At 43.4% G+C, this 13,944-nt stretch overlaps 1 protein-coding gene across 1 annotated transcript in view; it reads left to right on the top strand.

Moving 5' to 3' along the window:
• The window catches only part of LOC100928103 (vomeronasal type-2 receptor 26-like), a 441,302-nt gene that overhangs the window by 293,327 nt on the left and 134,031 nt on the right, over positions 1-13,944 (top strand).

Raw genomic sequence — 13,944 nt, 5'->3', positions numbered from 1 at the left:
GCGCCCCCCTCCTCTTCCCTCCCTCTTTCCCCCTGTGCCTGGAAGCCGCCGCCCGCAGCAAGGCTCCTCCCACTCCCGAACGATTTCCCTCAAGTGTGGGTGGCTGCCTCTTCCCTCCTCCCCCTCCTCCCCCAAATGGAAACTTTCCATTCGGTATTCAAAGCCCTCTCCCCCAAGCCCAACCCCTCCAGCCTCCAGGAACGCTGTGCGTCCTGGCTTCCCTAAGCCCCCACCCTCGGCAGAAAACCTTTCCCAGTCGCCCTTAGTCTCAGTCCCTTCCTCCCCAATCTCTGCAAGCCTGAACGTGGGGAAGGATGAGGGATGGAGTGAGAGAGGCAGAGAACCTCACGTGGAGGCTGGATGGAGAGGAGAAAAGTGTGGAGATTCTGGACTCTAGAATCAAGGAGGGGTCCTCGGCAAAACTCCTGGCAGTTTCGTCCATCTCCTGCCCTTCTGCCCCTAAAGACCAAGGACTTTTACTTACCCTGACTCGGGCTGATCCTGAAGCCTCGGGGGGCTGATCCTGAAGCCTCGGGGGGCTGATCCTGAAGCCTCCGGGGAGCTAGCGGGACTTCACAGGATGGGTCAGGTGCCAGTTCAGCTCTCTGACTCCTGATGCCCCTCAGAGGCTCCCAGATAGTTATCGCTGTGGTGGGGTCCGGGTGAGGTGGGGCGGGGCCGTCTGCCGGCCTCAAGTGTCTCCCGCACTGCAATGTGCCCTCTAGTTACTAAAGTCATTTTCGGAAGGCACAGGTTGGATCATGTTCAAAAAAAACAAAACAAAACCCAGTGGCTCCCTCCTGGCTCCGAGAACACTTTCAAAATGCTGCTCGGCGTTCAAAGCCCTTCATAATCTAACCCCCTCCCCCCCACTTCTCTTCCAGCCTACTCCCCATCACCTACTGACCCTGGCCTCTTGGCTGTCCTGCCAACAAGACGCTCCGTCCCGCATTTCTCAGTGTCTTCCAGGCCAGGAATTGTGTGTGGAAAGGAAAAGAACTTAGAGATTTAGCACATATTGATCAGAGACTGTTAATAGCTACATTGACTGAAGCCTTAAGGCCTCAGTTTTGGCTTCTCGGGAGTCATGTGATTTAGATAAGGCCTGGACTACATTCCATTGTCCAAAGAAAGGATTAAAAAAGTTTGTGCGGCCGAAGAGGCTGTCCGGCACCTTGTCTACTGCCTCCCACTGACCAAGGAGGGGAATACAGACTTATGTGACCAATCACAACATACAGAGGGCAGGATCTTGGGGTTCTGTGTCTGAAATGTATAAATACCGTGAACATTGTCAAGGGAGGGGCCCCTTCCTGCTGGGCATTTGGCTCACAGACCAGGGTGGGGTCGGCCTTCTCGGGATTCTAATAAATAATTCTGCTTTCTATGAGTGATCTCTGAGTAGTCAATTTGGGGAGGTCTTTTTGTCCCAAACAATTGTCTCCCGCCCCCATCCCAAATATTGCCCTCTTTAGCTTGTTTCTAGTTCTAAGTAAAATCCCTGCTTTTACTGAAAGTCTTCCCCAACCCCTCTGAACTGTACTCCCCCCCACTCTTGACTATTTCCTATTTATCCTGCATGAAGTCCTGTGTGTTTGCTTGTTGCAGGTAGACTGTAATGTCCTTGAGGGCAGGAACTGTCTTTTGCCTCTTTTTTGTTCCCCAGGGTTTAGCACAGTGCTTTTGGGACTTAACAAATGCTTATTGAATTGGATCCAATTTCTCAATCTCGCCTCTTCATAGGAGCTCAAAACTGTATACAGACCTAGGCAATCATAACTGAATCTGCTGAAAAGATACTTTGAAAGTATTGGAAGCATGAGAAATCCTTCCAGGATAACTCAGAGCCTTCCTGAAGATCGAATGTAGTCGAGGTGGGAGAACGCCTTCCACCAGAAGGCATGACTCTCCCTACCTATCAGAGAGTTCCCAAAGAAGAGAAAGGGAGAATCCTGGCTATCTCTGGTGCAGGATGTGCTGAGAACTTCCTGGAAACAAGCCTTCTGATCAGAAGAGGCAAGTCTCAGCAGAACGAGCTGCCCCTGGCCCTCACTAGCTGTGCTGACTATGGAAAAGTCACTTCATGTCTCAGAGAGCGTTTCCTCAGCTCTAGAATGGAAATAAGACAGTCTTACCTCTTCTGGTGGCTATGAGTGGAAGGAAGCTGATACTTTACAGCCAAGCACCTCAGTCGAAGAGAAGGGGCCCCCAGGAAAGTATTGAGCAACCTGAAAAATGTAGGAAAGAGCTCCAGTGACCCCTTTCTAAGGAATTGACAAGTCCCTGAAATGAATCAGAATGGAGTCATCCAGTCTGATAGAAATATTATCTGCAGAGTTCTCCCTAAAAATGCAAGGAAACTGGTTTTTCCACTTAGTTGGTTAAAGAGATGATCTTTAATTGCTGACAGAGCTGGTCTCCAAGCAGGAGCTACCTGAGTCTGTGATGTTGCCCCAGGGAAGCCATGGAACCAGGGAGGCCATGGACTGGCTCCAAGAGGTGTGTGATCTGCTTATCGAAGAAGGGGAAGGAAGGGAGTGAAAAAGAAAAGAACATACTTGATTGATTTTTGAGAAACTGCAAGTTACTGACAAAAGAACAAGAGTAAAGAGAAGGAAATTAAAAGGCTCATCTTAGGAAGGAGCAGAATGGGTTTTTCATAGGAACTCAAAACTGTATACAAACCCAGGCAATCACGACTGAATCTGCTGAAAAGATACTTTGAAAGTATTGGAAGTGTGAGAAATCCTTCCAGGATAATTCAGAGCCTTGTCCCTACCTATCAGAGAGTTCCCAAAGAAGAGATCTCTCTCTGTCCCTATATCCTTCTCTCCCTACGTTGGCACAGGGCTTTTCTCCAACCTAACCATACCAACTCCAATCTGGCAACAATCTGCAGTTCCCTGCCTCCATTGGGCAAGTTCTTAATCTTCTTCTGAGCCAGGCATTAGCCCCTATGGTCTCCTACATGTATAGCAGCAGCTTCCCAGGGTTCCACTGGAAAATCCTATCTCCAGCCCCTGCCCCACCTCATGGCTATAACAGTCACTATTGCAGGGGGGTGGGCCATTGACCAGCAAGTAAGATACCAGCTTCTCCTCCTTAAATTTTTACTAGGACCCAGGATGTCACACAGGGAAAACAGACATGGATAGATGGTGATTGTGATTTCATGCAAATATTAAATTATCTTTTCTACTCTTCTTCCAAATTTTCCCATTACTGCTAAAGGCCCCATTATCATTCCAGTCACTCACATCCACATCAGTGCATGGGGATTAAAGTTATCCCACTCAAGATAATCAAGACTGAGTCAGAGGTCTGAGCCAATGGCACTTGAACAAAGTGCCCATGATCCCATCTAATGAAGAGGATCTTAGATCTTCCTCACCATCTGAGATGCCTCCTCCCCTTAGGACTATACTTTTATAGTGTAAAATTAAATATGGAACATCAATTTTATTGGTTAACATATAGGTTAAAATATGAATATCCGTAGGGTAACTCTTCTTTTTCACCCCTTCCTTCCCATTCTTCGATAAGCAGATAGCTTGGGTGAAGCTATCACAGTGAGTGTCCTAAGTGGTCATAAGATGATCAATGGTCTTTAAAATGGTCACCTGCTCCTATTGAATAAGTGATTGGTCCAGAAGTACAAAAATATTTTGGGGGACTTTCCATGTAATTGTGATCTCTGTCACATTGAGCTTTGGTCACAAAGACAAGACAAAATGAGAGGGGAGGGTCTTTAACTTCCTATAGTTAAGCAAGCAAACCTAGAACTGCAGCTCACAGTTCTGAGGCCTCATAAACAGAACTTTGATACAATTCTATCAAATTGATTAATACTGTTTGAAATAGAGTAGGGGTTCAAATGAATTATTTTTTTCCAAGTGTCAATCTCAACTCCTTGCTCTTTTCCCTATATATACCCTAGTTACTATGTCTTGTTGGTTCTGACTTCACCCTTCTCCTGTCTCAGATGTCCCCTTTTCTTTGTTTGAAGAGCCATCACCCTAGACCAGGTCTTCCACACTTCTTGACCAGACAAATGATTCTCCTGCTTTGGGTCTCTCCCCATTCCAATCTTTCTTGCATAAAGCTACCAAAATTTCTAAGATGCAAGTCTGACCTTCTTCAGTAAACTCCAATGGCTGCCTTATGATCAACTATTATTTTATCTTATTCTTATCTTTTAAAAATCCTGTTTAGTATGTTTTATTACATAAATTATTTCTAAAAATTATACACGCATACTCCATTGCACTGTGATCTCATCATCGGCAAATCCCCCCAAAGATCCAATACTTCGCTGGCTGCCCAGTGTGTGGGGCTCTCATCTATATACTCTCCAAAGTTCAGCACAGACATTTCACCCACAGTGCCAGAGGCTTCTTAGGGCCTAACCAGTGGAGTGTTCTAACCACCCAGCCTCCTATTGTCCTTCATTTTCACTGAGTAGTGACCAGGCCATCTTCTCTTTCTGTTGAATAAATCTGCATTGACATCTTTGCTCTTGTTCCGTACTTCCACAATGGTTACATGCTATTCTGCTCCTTCCTTCCATGAGCCTTTTAATTTCCTTCTCTTTAACTCTTGTTCTTTTGTCGGTAAGAGTGACTTGCAGTTTCTCAAAATCAGTCAAGTACGTTCTCTTCCTTTTCAAGAGTGGACCAGATTCATTGTCTGTCTAGTCTGTCATGAATAAGCAGACAAGTTCTCTCCAGATTGTCCATTCAGATGTAACCAAAATTTGGTCAATAAACATTCTTTGAACCCTTAGTAGCTGTGTAATGCTAGGCAAGTCACAACTTCTGTAAATCTATAAATTGGGTTAATAACAGTGTCTGCCTCCCATCTGTAAAATGGATTAATCACAGTGTCTGCCTCCCAGGATTGTTGTGAATATTAACTGAGATAATATTTATAAAATACTTAACACAGTGCCTGTCACAAAGTAAGATGCTGTTTAAACATGAGTTATTATTATGATAGTCCAAGCATGAGGCAACAAAGGACTGATCAGAACAGAGAAGGAGAAAAGTTCCATGGTAAGATTGACGATCCTTGTCAACAGATTGGATATTAGGGGGGAGGGAAATTGAGGAGTTGAGAGACACCTTGGTTGTAAGCTGGAGTCACTGGCAGGATGGCAACGTCTTGGGCAATAATAGAAAACATGGAAGCGGGAAGAATTGTGGGGAAAAGATCAAGTTGTTGAGTTTAAGATGTGTATAGTACATCCAATTTGAATATCTGCTAGAGTGGGAGATGTGATATTGGAGGTCAGCAGAGAGCTTGGCCATTAGAGAAATAAATTTAAGACTCATCAACATAGGGATGATGAGTGAGTCCATGAGAGTTGGCCTGAGAAAGAGCCCTATGGGATACCCACCATTAATGAGCATGACCTGGACAAGGAGCCAGGAAAAGAGAGGTGGGTAGGGTATGGAGAAAAGGTCGTGTTTGACAGTTGCATGATGAGATCAGAAGCCAGACTATAGAGAGATAAGAATAGAGTGAGAAAAAGGAAAGTAGAGGAACTGATTGTAGATAGGCTTCCCAGAGACTTTAGTCACCAAAAGGAAAACTCCCTCTCCCTTTGGGGAGTTGGAGTCTGTTTTTAGGGTTATTCCTTTTCCCAAATGAGTTGAGGTTATTTGGGAATCTGTAGAAAATAATTGGGGAGCAGAAGTGATCAGATTCTTCTTTGAGAACTTTCTTAGGGATCATAGCTTTGGGAGCCATTTAATCCAACCCCCTCATTTTTACAGATGAAGAAACTGAGTCCCAGGAAGTCAAGTGATTTGCCTATTCATTTTATTCCCTACATTTAACTGTAAGAGGTTTCTGAATGAGTGATCTTGTGGTGTCCTAATTACTGCACATAGTGGGGAAAAAATGATGCACATGCACAAAACTTAGTAGGTTTTAGGGAAGTCTTAGGGAGCCGAGGATGAGCTGGGGCACTCCTCAGGTTTGTGTCCCAAGTTAGGTCTCCATCAGCCAGCAGAACAGTGCTGAAGCCTGCTGGCTCAGCTGGGGAGAATGGTGACAGGAGCTCAGATACGTGCTGGAAAAAATGTTTAACAAACAACGCACCAAAACAGAGTGTACATGGGACATTTTATCAATTTAAGTGTAGACAATCCCTCAAAATACAAATCAAATCCTAATTTATAGTTTGCCAGTTTCCCAGGTGGAAATGCTCTAAATGTAGCAATGGTCCCACCGTCAGGAGCAGAACCATCTGGCTCTAGCACACTCTCACCATTCCCCAGTTGATCCTGGGGACAGCCAGCATGGGACGGGAAGGCTCAATGCCGAGCATATTGCTAGAAGCTAGGAAAGCCAGCATTGTCACAACTTTGAAGATGGAGGAGTATAAAGCAAGAGCAACATTGTCAAAGGCAATGTCAGAGGCAAAAACCTGCCTCGGGAGGGAAAACAAAGTATCCAGAGGAGCTGCTGTTTCAATGTTGGCCATTGCTGATAGGGAGGGACAGCCTTGAGGCAGAACAACAAAGCCCTCCTCCCCCAGATAGTGTGCTGATCTCCCGGATACTTTTTTTCCCAAGTCACACTCAAGGCCAAGGTTGCAGCTGTGGGAGTCATAGATGGTTGGGTACTTCAGGAACAAGGCCAGCGGCCAGCAGTCACCCAGCAATGCATCCCTGTGGGTCCTCACAGTGCTGCTGGTCAAGCGTGGGGGTTGGTTTTACTGAACTGTTTAGTGAGCTTTTTGGTTTGTTCTGAAATATTAAATTTTTGTTCCAAGAAAAGACGTATTGATTGGGGATGAGGAATATCTGGCAATGAAATGGATGTAACAGGCAGCATTAAAACTTTCAAACAAAAGGACCTCAGGCCCATTTTACAGATGAGGAAACTGAGACCCACAGATTAAGTTACTTGCTAAAAGGCAGGATAACTAGGTCTTTCTACTCCAGAGCTGGTGCCTTTTTCACAACCCCACAGGAACCCTAGAAGGACCTGGGTAAATGGATCCAGACACAAGTAGGCAAAGGGCCAGGCGAACCACCTACATAATGACAATAATAAGGTAAAGGAAAACTACCCTGGAAGTCATTCAAGGATCACTATGATCAATGCAGTGACCTATCAGGACCTTGCGGGACTGGCAGAGAGAAGGCTGCCCTCTAGGAAGCCCAGGGGTGGGGAACCACCTGGCCAGAGAAAGGAATTTCATGCCAGAAATAGGCAGTTTATTAACTGTAATTCTTTGTTCCAAGGGAAGGTTTTAGGGAGGAGAGGGATAAGGAGTCTGGGACATGACAACCTTGAAAAAGAATAGCAAGGAAATGTTTTTTTAAATTAAAAATGATCTATAAGTGAAGAATCTATGAGCTTGGATTTTTTTCTGGAAAAACTCTAGAACATGTTGTAAAAGGGATTCTAGCTAGCAGTAGTAACTAGCGTCTCTGTTGTGCTTCAGGGTTTGCAAAGCCCTTCACATTTTCTCACTTGATGTTCACAACAACTCTGGGTCCCAGGCACTATTATTATCCCCGATTTATGGATGAGGATACTGAGGCTGAAAGAGGTTCAGTGATTTGCTCAGGGACATAGAACACTAAAACTAAAGGCATCAATAAAACTTTTTTAAAGCTCATCTATTTCACAATGAAACTTCTTGAAAAAGCTGTCTATACATCCCTGAGTTCATCGCAGTATCCTCAAACTTTTTAAATAGGGGGTCAGTTCACTGTCTCTCAGGCTGTTGGAGGGATGGACTATGGTAAAAACAAAAACTAAAACAAAAACACCCTAACCCTAAATGCTTTATAATATAATTTTAGGTCTGGCACAGCTAGGCCACCTTCATTGGCATTTCTTTTTTCATCAATTCCCTTGAAATTCTTGATCTTTTGTCCTTCCAGATGAACTGTGTTATTATTTTTTCTAAATTTGTAAAATAATTTCTTGGGAGTTTGATTGGTATGGCATTAAATAAGTAGATTAATTTAGGTAATATTGTCATTTTTATTATATTCACTCAATTTACCCATGAGCATTTGATATTTTTTCAACTGATTAGATCTGACTTTATTTGTTGGAAAGTGTTTTGTAGTTGTGTTCATATAGTCCCTGACTTTCCCTTGGAAGATAGATTCCCAAATATTTCATACCATCTACAGTTATTTTGAATGGAATTTCTCTTTGTATCTCTTGCTGCGGGACTTTGTTGATAATATATAAAAATGCTGATGATTTCTGTGAATTTATTTTGTATCCTGTAACTTTGCTAAAGTTGTGAATTGTTTCTAGTAGTTTTTTAGTACTAGGATTCTCTAAGAATACCATCATATCACCTACAAAGAGTGATAATTTACTCTAATTCCTTTAATCTCTTTTTCTTCTCTTATTGCCAAAGCTAACATCTCTAATAGAATGTTGAATAGTAATGGTGATAGTGGACAACCTTGTTTCACCCCTAATCTTATTTGGAATGGTTCTAGTTTGTCCCTATTACATATGATGCATGCTGATGGTTTTAGATACTACTGATCATTTTAAAGAAAAGTCCATTTATTCCTATACTCTCTCAAGTTTTTAAAAGGAATGAGTGTTAGATTTTATCGAATGCTTTTTTGAATCTATTGAGATAATCATATGATTTTTGTTAGTTTGGTTATTGATATAGTTGACTATGCTAATAATTTTCCTAATATTGAACCAACCCTGCATTCCTGGTATAAATCCTACTTGGTCATGGTGTATTAGCCTGGGGTTGACTTTCTGTAATCTCATTGCTAATATTTTATTTAAGATTTTTGCATCAATATTCATTAGGGAAACTGGTCTATAATTTTCTTTCTCTGTTTTCATCCTACCTGGTTTAGGTATCAACACTGTATCTGTGTCATAAAAGGAATTTGGTAGGACTCCTTCTTCTCCTATTTTTTCAAATAGTTTGCCTAGTATTGGAATTAATTGTTCTTTAAATGTTTGGTAGAATTCACATGTAAATCTATCTGGCCCTGGAGATTTTTTTCTTAGGGGGTTGATTAATAGTTTGTTCTATTTCTTTTTCTAAAATGAAACTATTTAAATAATTTATTTCCTCTTCTGTTAACCTGGGCAATCTATATTTTGTAGGTATTCCTCCATTTCACTTAGGTTATCAAATTTATTGGCATATAATTGGGCAAAATAACTGCTAATTATTGCTCTGATTTCTTCTTAATTGGCGGAAAGTTCTTTCTTTTCATTTTTGAAATTAACAATTTGATTTTCTTCTTTCCTTTTTCTAATCAAATTAGCTAAAGGTTTATCTATTTTGTTGGGGTTTTTTTTCATAAAACCAACTCTTAGCAAAACAAATTTTTTTAGATCAGAACTATAGTGGTGAGGAAGAATAGTTGAACCCCAACTAAACCTCAGCTGGAGAAATGTGTGTGCTTTGTACTCCAATATAATCTTTCTAGTCTTCTGGGATTTTCCTTTTTTCTGATGACTGTCACCAGAGGCAGAGACTGATCCATGGGCCAATGCCCTCCATGAATAAATGAATAAAGCTGGGTAAGTGCTTTATTGTATTATATTTTTCAGTATCACCCAACACAATAGGAATGAATGAAACTGGACATTCCGAGGATGAGTTGCCAACCACTTCTTGCCATAAGGCTTTTTCTACTCCCCAGTAGCTTTTTGCTATTCCTCATAGTCACGCCTTGCTCCTTCCATGACTGTATCTACTACTTGCCCTAAGCATCCTTAGTCCCAGTTTGAGTATGACTTCATGGGTCCACACTCCTAAAACCATTCCTCTCTAGCACATTCACCTTTTATAAGTCAGCCAGAATACCCAAGAAGCTCCCAGAATAATATATTTGCTGGTATGGTTCTAGAAGCAGGGTAGCTATAAAACATTCCCAGCCTCGGGTTGGGGTTAGGTTCCCAGCCTTCTTCCACAGCTGCACCCAGCTTCAATCAGCCCAAGAGTGGGCACACCTTTCATGCCCTTAGGGAATTTATGTATTAGAGGATTGCCTTAATCCTCTAACTTGGAAGCATCCTGGCCTTTTCCTACAGAATGGAAGGGATGGCCTCCTTTGATTGGCTGCATAGCCAGAGCAGATTTGGTCTTTAAAATTGGCCAGTCTGAGATAGTCTCTCTCTTTTCTTGCTCTTTCTTGTGACCAGACGTAGGAAAATACAGTTCAACTATAGTAGGGACCATGAACTGAACCTGTCTAAGCAGGAAGGTTTCCCTACTCACAAAGGTTTAAAAGGAGAAACACCTTCTGTGTTTCTCTCTGGGTCTCTCTGTCTCTATCTCTCTCTTGTTCTTCACTCACCCCCTTCCCTTTTTTTCTCCCTGTTTTCTACCATGTGACTTAGAAATGTTCTCTTGGAACTTTTAGAAAGAAGGGGATTTCTCTCCCACCTTCCCCTCAGCCACTAACCCCAGCACAGTAGTAGTCAGTAAGTTGATTATTTACACATGGAGGCTAGGTGCATCTGATATGAAATCTCAAGTTCCTTGCTCCCTTTTTTGTTTTTCTCTGCTAGACCATGGGCAACATTTTGGGGGAACCCAGAGAATGCGTCCTCCTCCAAAGGGTTCTGGGTTCTGGGGCCCTACAGAGGCCTGATCCTAAAAAGAGAGAATTCGGGCTTTTATCTCCCTATTTCTTCATTATCATTCAGTCAACAAGCATTCATGAAACACTTATTAACTGCCAGGCATAGTGCTGAACTGGGTATACAAAGAGTGGCAAAAGCCATTATTTTCTTCAAGGGTTTATATTCCAGTGGGGAAAATGACATGTAAGTAATTAAGTACATTCAAGATTTATGCAGACTAGATGAAAGATAACCTTGGGGGTGGGGGAGGGAGAGGATCTAGCATCATCACTGTTAATAGTGATTAGTCCTCCAATCCCATCATCTTTAATGAAGGTCAGGTGCCAGTTCTCTAACATAACTAAATATTCAGTTTCTGAAGAGTTGGATTTAATACAGAAAGGGAGACTGAACTCTCTGAGACTTCCAGTCTCTGAGACTCGCCTTCCTAGTAGAAGGTTCCCCAACCCTCCCTCCTGGCTTAGTTAGGGTGCTTGGATTTGATTCCCCTGTTCCCCACCTCAAGATCCAGCATCATGTCTCCCACATCATTGGCATTTCTAAGTACTTGTGAGGATGGGGACAAATACATCTACCCTGTTATAGTTACATGGCAGGGGCTGGAGCATACATGGAGATGGGCATGTGCCAGTCACACCAATGAGAGAGTGCCCGAGCTCCTCCAGAAACTCCCAAGGTTTCCAGGCACATGTGTGATGGAAGACTGAAGGGCTTTGGGTAAGATGGTGAAACAAGCCCCTTATTGACCACTAAGCAGCAAGCAAGGATGCCTTCCATCTGCCATTATCTTTTTTTTCACATAGAGGCAGGTGGGGCTACAGTGGGCAAGAGAGTTGGACTTAGAATCAGTAAGACCTGAGTTTAAATTCAGACCAAGATGCTTACTAACTGGATGACCCTGGGAAAGTCAATCAATCTTTATTTCCTTATCTATGATAGTAATAGCACTTACCTCTCTCAGCTGTTTGGAGAATCCAATGAAATCACAAGTGCTTTGTAAACCTTAATGCCCTCCATAAATGCTCTCTCTTAATATTATTCTCCTCTACTGAAGGTAGCGTCAGTGTGCGAGCTTTGCCTTGGATGGAATGGGCAGGATTGGTGTCTTTCCCAAGTTCTGTCTTGGCCTCTGGTCCATTTTGCCACCCAAGTAATTTTTAAAGGGGGAATTGGGCTCAAGTGACCTGCCCAGGGTCACACACACTGCCACTTGTCACACTGTGTCACTTGTGTCACACTGACACTTAATTGAAAACATTCTCTGGCTGAGCCCATATGTGGAAAGAATTCCTTCCTCTGTTCTGATTCCTGGCTTCCCTTAAGTCCCAACTAAAACCTCATCTTCCACAAGAGACCTTTTCTGGCGTGTCTTAGCCCTCATAGTCATTTCCCATTCACCCCAGTTAGCTCATTTAAATGAGCTTGTTTCCTTGTCTCCACATTAGACCAAGAGCTCCTCAGCTGGTGCCAGATGATGGACAGGGAAGACTGCTTAGACAGAAGGTTTGGGATGGAGACAGGACTTGGGATATCACTGCCACAGAGAACCCCTAGGGGATCGGTGAGGAGGCAATTGTGTGGCACAGTGAAGCTACAGTGGGAACTCACCTCCCTTTGCTGCATGACCCTGGACAATCAACCATAAACATTAATAAAGTGCCCAGTTCATGCTGGACACTGAGCCATCTCCTAATCTCAGCTTTGGTGTCCTCATCTGTAAATTGGGGAAAACCATAGTAACTACTTTTCAGGGTTGTGAGGATCGAAAGAGATGTTTACAAAGTGTTTTGGAAAGCCTTACAAGGTCTACGGAGCTGTTCGTACTCAAGAGTTATCCATAATTTAACATATATTTTAATATATTTAACATGTATTGGACTATATGTCATCTAGGGGACGGGGTGGGGGGAAGGAGGGGAAAAGTTGGAACAGAAGGTTTTGCAAGGATCAGTGTTGAAAAATTACCTGTGCATATGTTTTGTAAATAAAAAGCTTTAATAAAAAAAAAAAAGTTGCCCATAGCATTAGGGGGCTGAATGTCTTGCTCAGGGTAACACAGCTAATATGTGTCAGTTAAGACTCAAACCCAATCACTCCTAGCTCTGAGACTAGCTCTCTGCCCTATGGGGGCCCCAGCTGTAGGAGCAGCTGCAGGAAGTGGGGTTATGCTAACAGCCCCTATGCTAACAGCCTCCAGCTCCCAGCGCCCAGGCTCTCTCTCCTACAAGCCATCCAGTGTTTCAGCAGGGACACTTCTTGGTGACCTGTCCCTGCTTGGATTATTCTCATCCAGGCCATCCTTTGGAGAGTTAACTATTCAAGCTGGTGTTTGACTTGGCAAGAATTATCAAGGCTTCAGCTTTACCCCCTGGTGGGGACCCTGGAACCTCTAGCAAAGGTGAAGGGCATCACAGGCTAGATTCTGTGCACTGTGGTAATGTGAGAGTTAGGGCCACCTGTACAGACTCAGCAGATGTGGATGCTTATCACAGGGAGATACAGCGTCTGGAGGAGAATCTCTCTTAGAAGAGATCAGAGGAGAAGCAGCAGCAGAATGAAGCTCATTTGTGGTCAAGAACATGAGCTGGGGGTAAGTTCCTACTATGAAATCACAGTGTCTGGGAAAACATAAACCATGCATTGATGGGAAGTCACCCCTTAACCACCCAGAAACCAAAGGCTTGCCTGCCTAGCCCAGCAGTCCATAAAACAAACCAGGGGCAAAACCAGGGCCTTCCAGGCAGCATATACTGTAACAGCAATAAACATTTATTAAACACCTCTTAAGTAAACCACGACATCATTTTTACAAAGGGAGCTTGCCCACTCTTCAATCATTTCCCCTTTATTTTCTTCCCTTGTCCTGGTGCCACAGAGCGCAATTCTAGAACCATGTCAAATCTCCTCCATTCACCCTTATTTCCTCAGGAAAGCTTCCAGAGTTCTCACATTACAAGTAATGGCAGTTCTCCTTATTAGAAAAAGGGTTTGACCAGAGTTCTGAACCAGATGTGGCCGTCCAGCTTTGCTTAGAGATCCTCCCACCCCGCTTCCTTCACCAAGGGAACCCACAGCTTCGGGGGAGAAGCCTTTCCACTTCTGGAGTCTGGATTTTTGTCATCTTTGTTGCTTCCGTCCTTTTCCCGGTCTTACCCTCCAGGGCCAAGCAAGAGCCTGGTGCCTCTTTCCCGTCCTCCCTGAAGAGAGCTAAGAAGCCTCCTTCCAAAGATTCTCTTCTCCAGACTAACCCTTCCCAGCTCTTTCAGCGATTCCCCAGCAGAGTGATGCTTCAGCAGCCTCATCGCTGCCCTTCTAACCGCCCCTAGAAGTGGA

Source organism: Sarcophilus harrisii, chromosome 1 (genome assembly GCF_902635505.1).
Source record: "Sarcophilus harrisii chromosome 1, mSarHar1.11, whole genome shotgun sequence".
Classification (NCBI taxonomy): Eukaryota; Metazoa; Chordata; class Mammalia; order Dasyuromorphia; family Dasyuridae; genus Sarcophilus; species Sarcophilus harrisii.
Note: the sequence above shows the minus strand (reverse complement) of the source record. Positions and strands in the feature narration are given on the sequence as shown.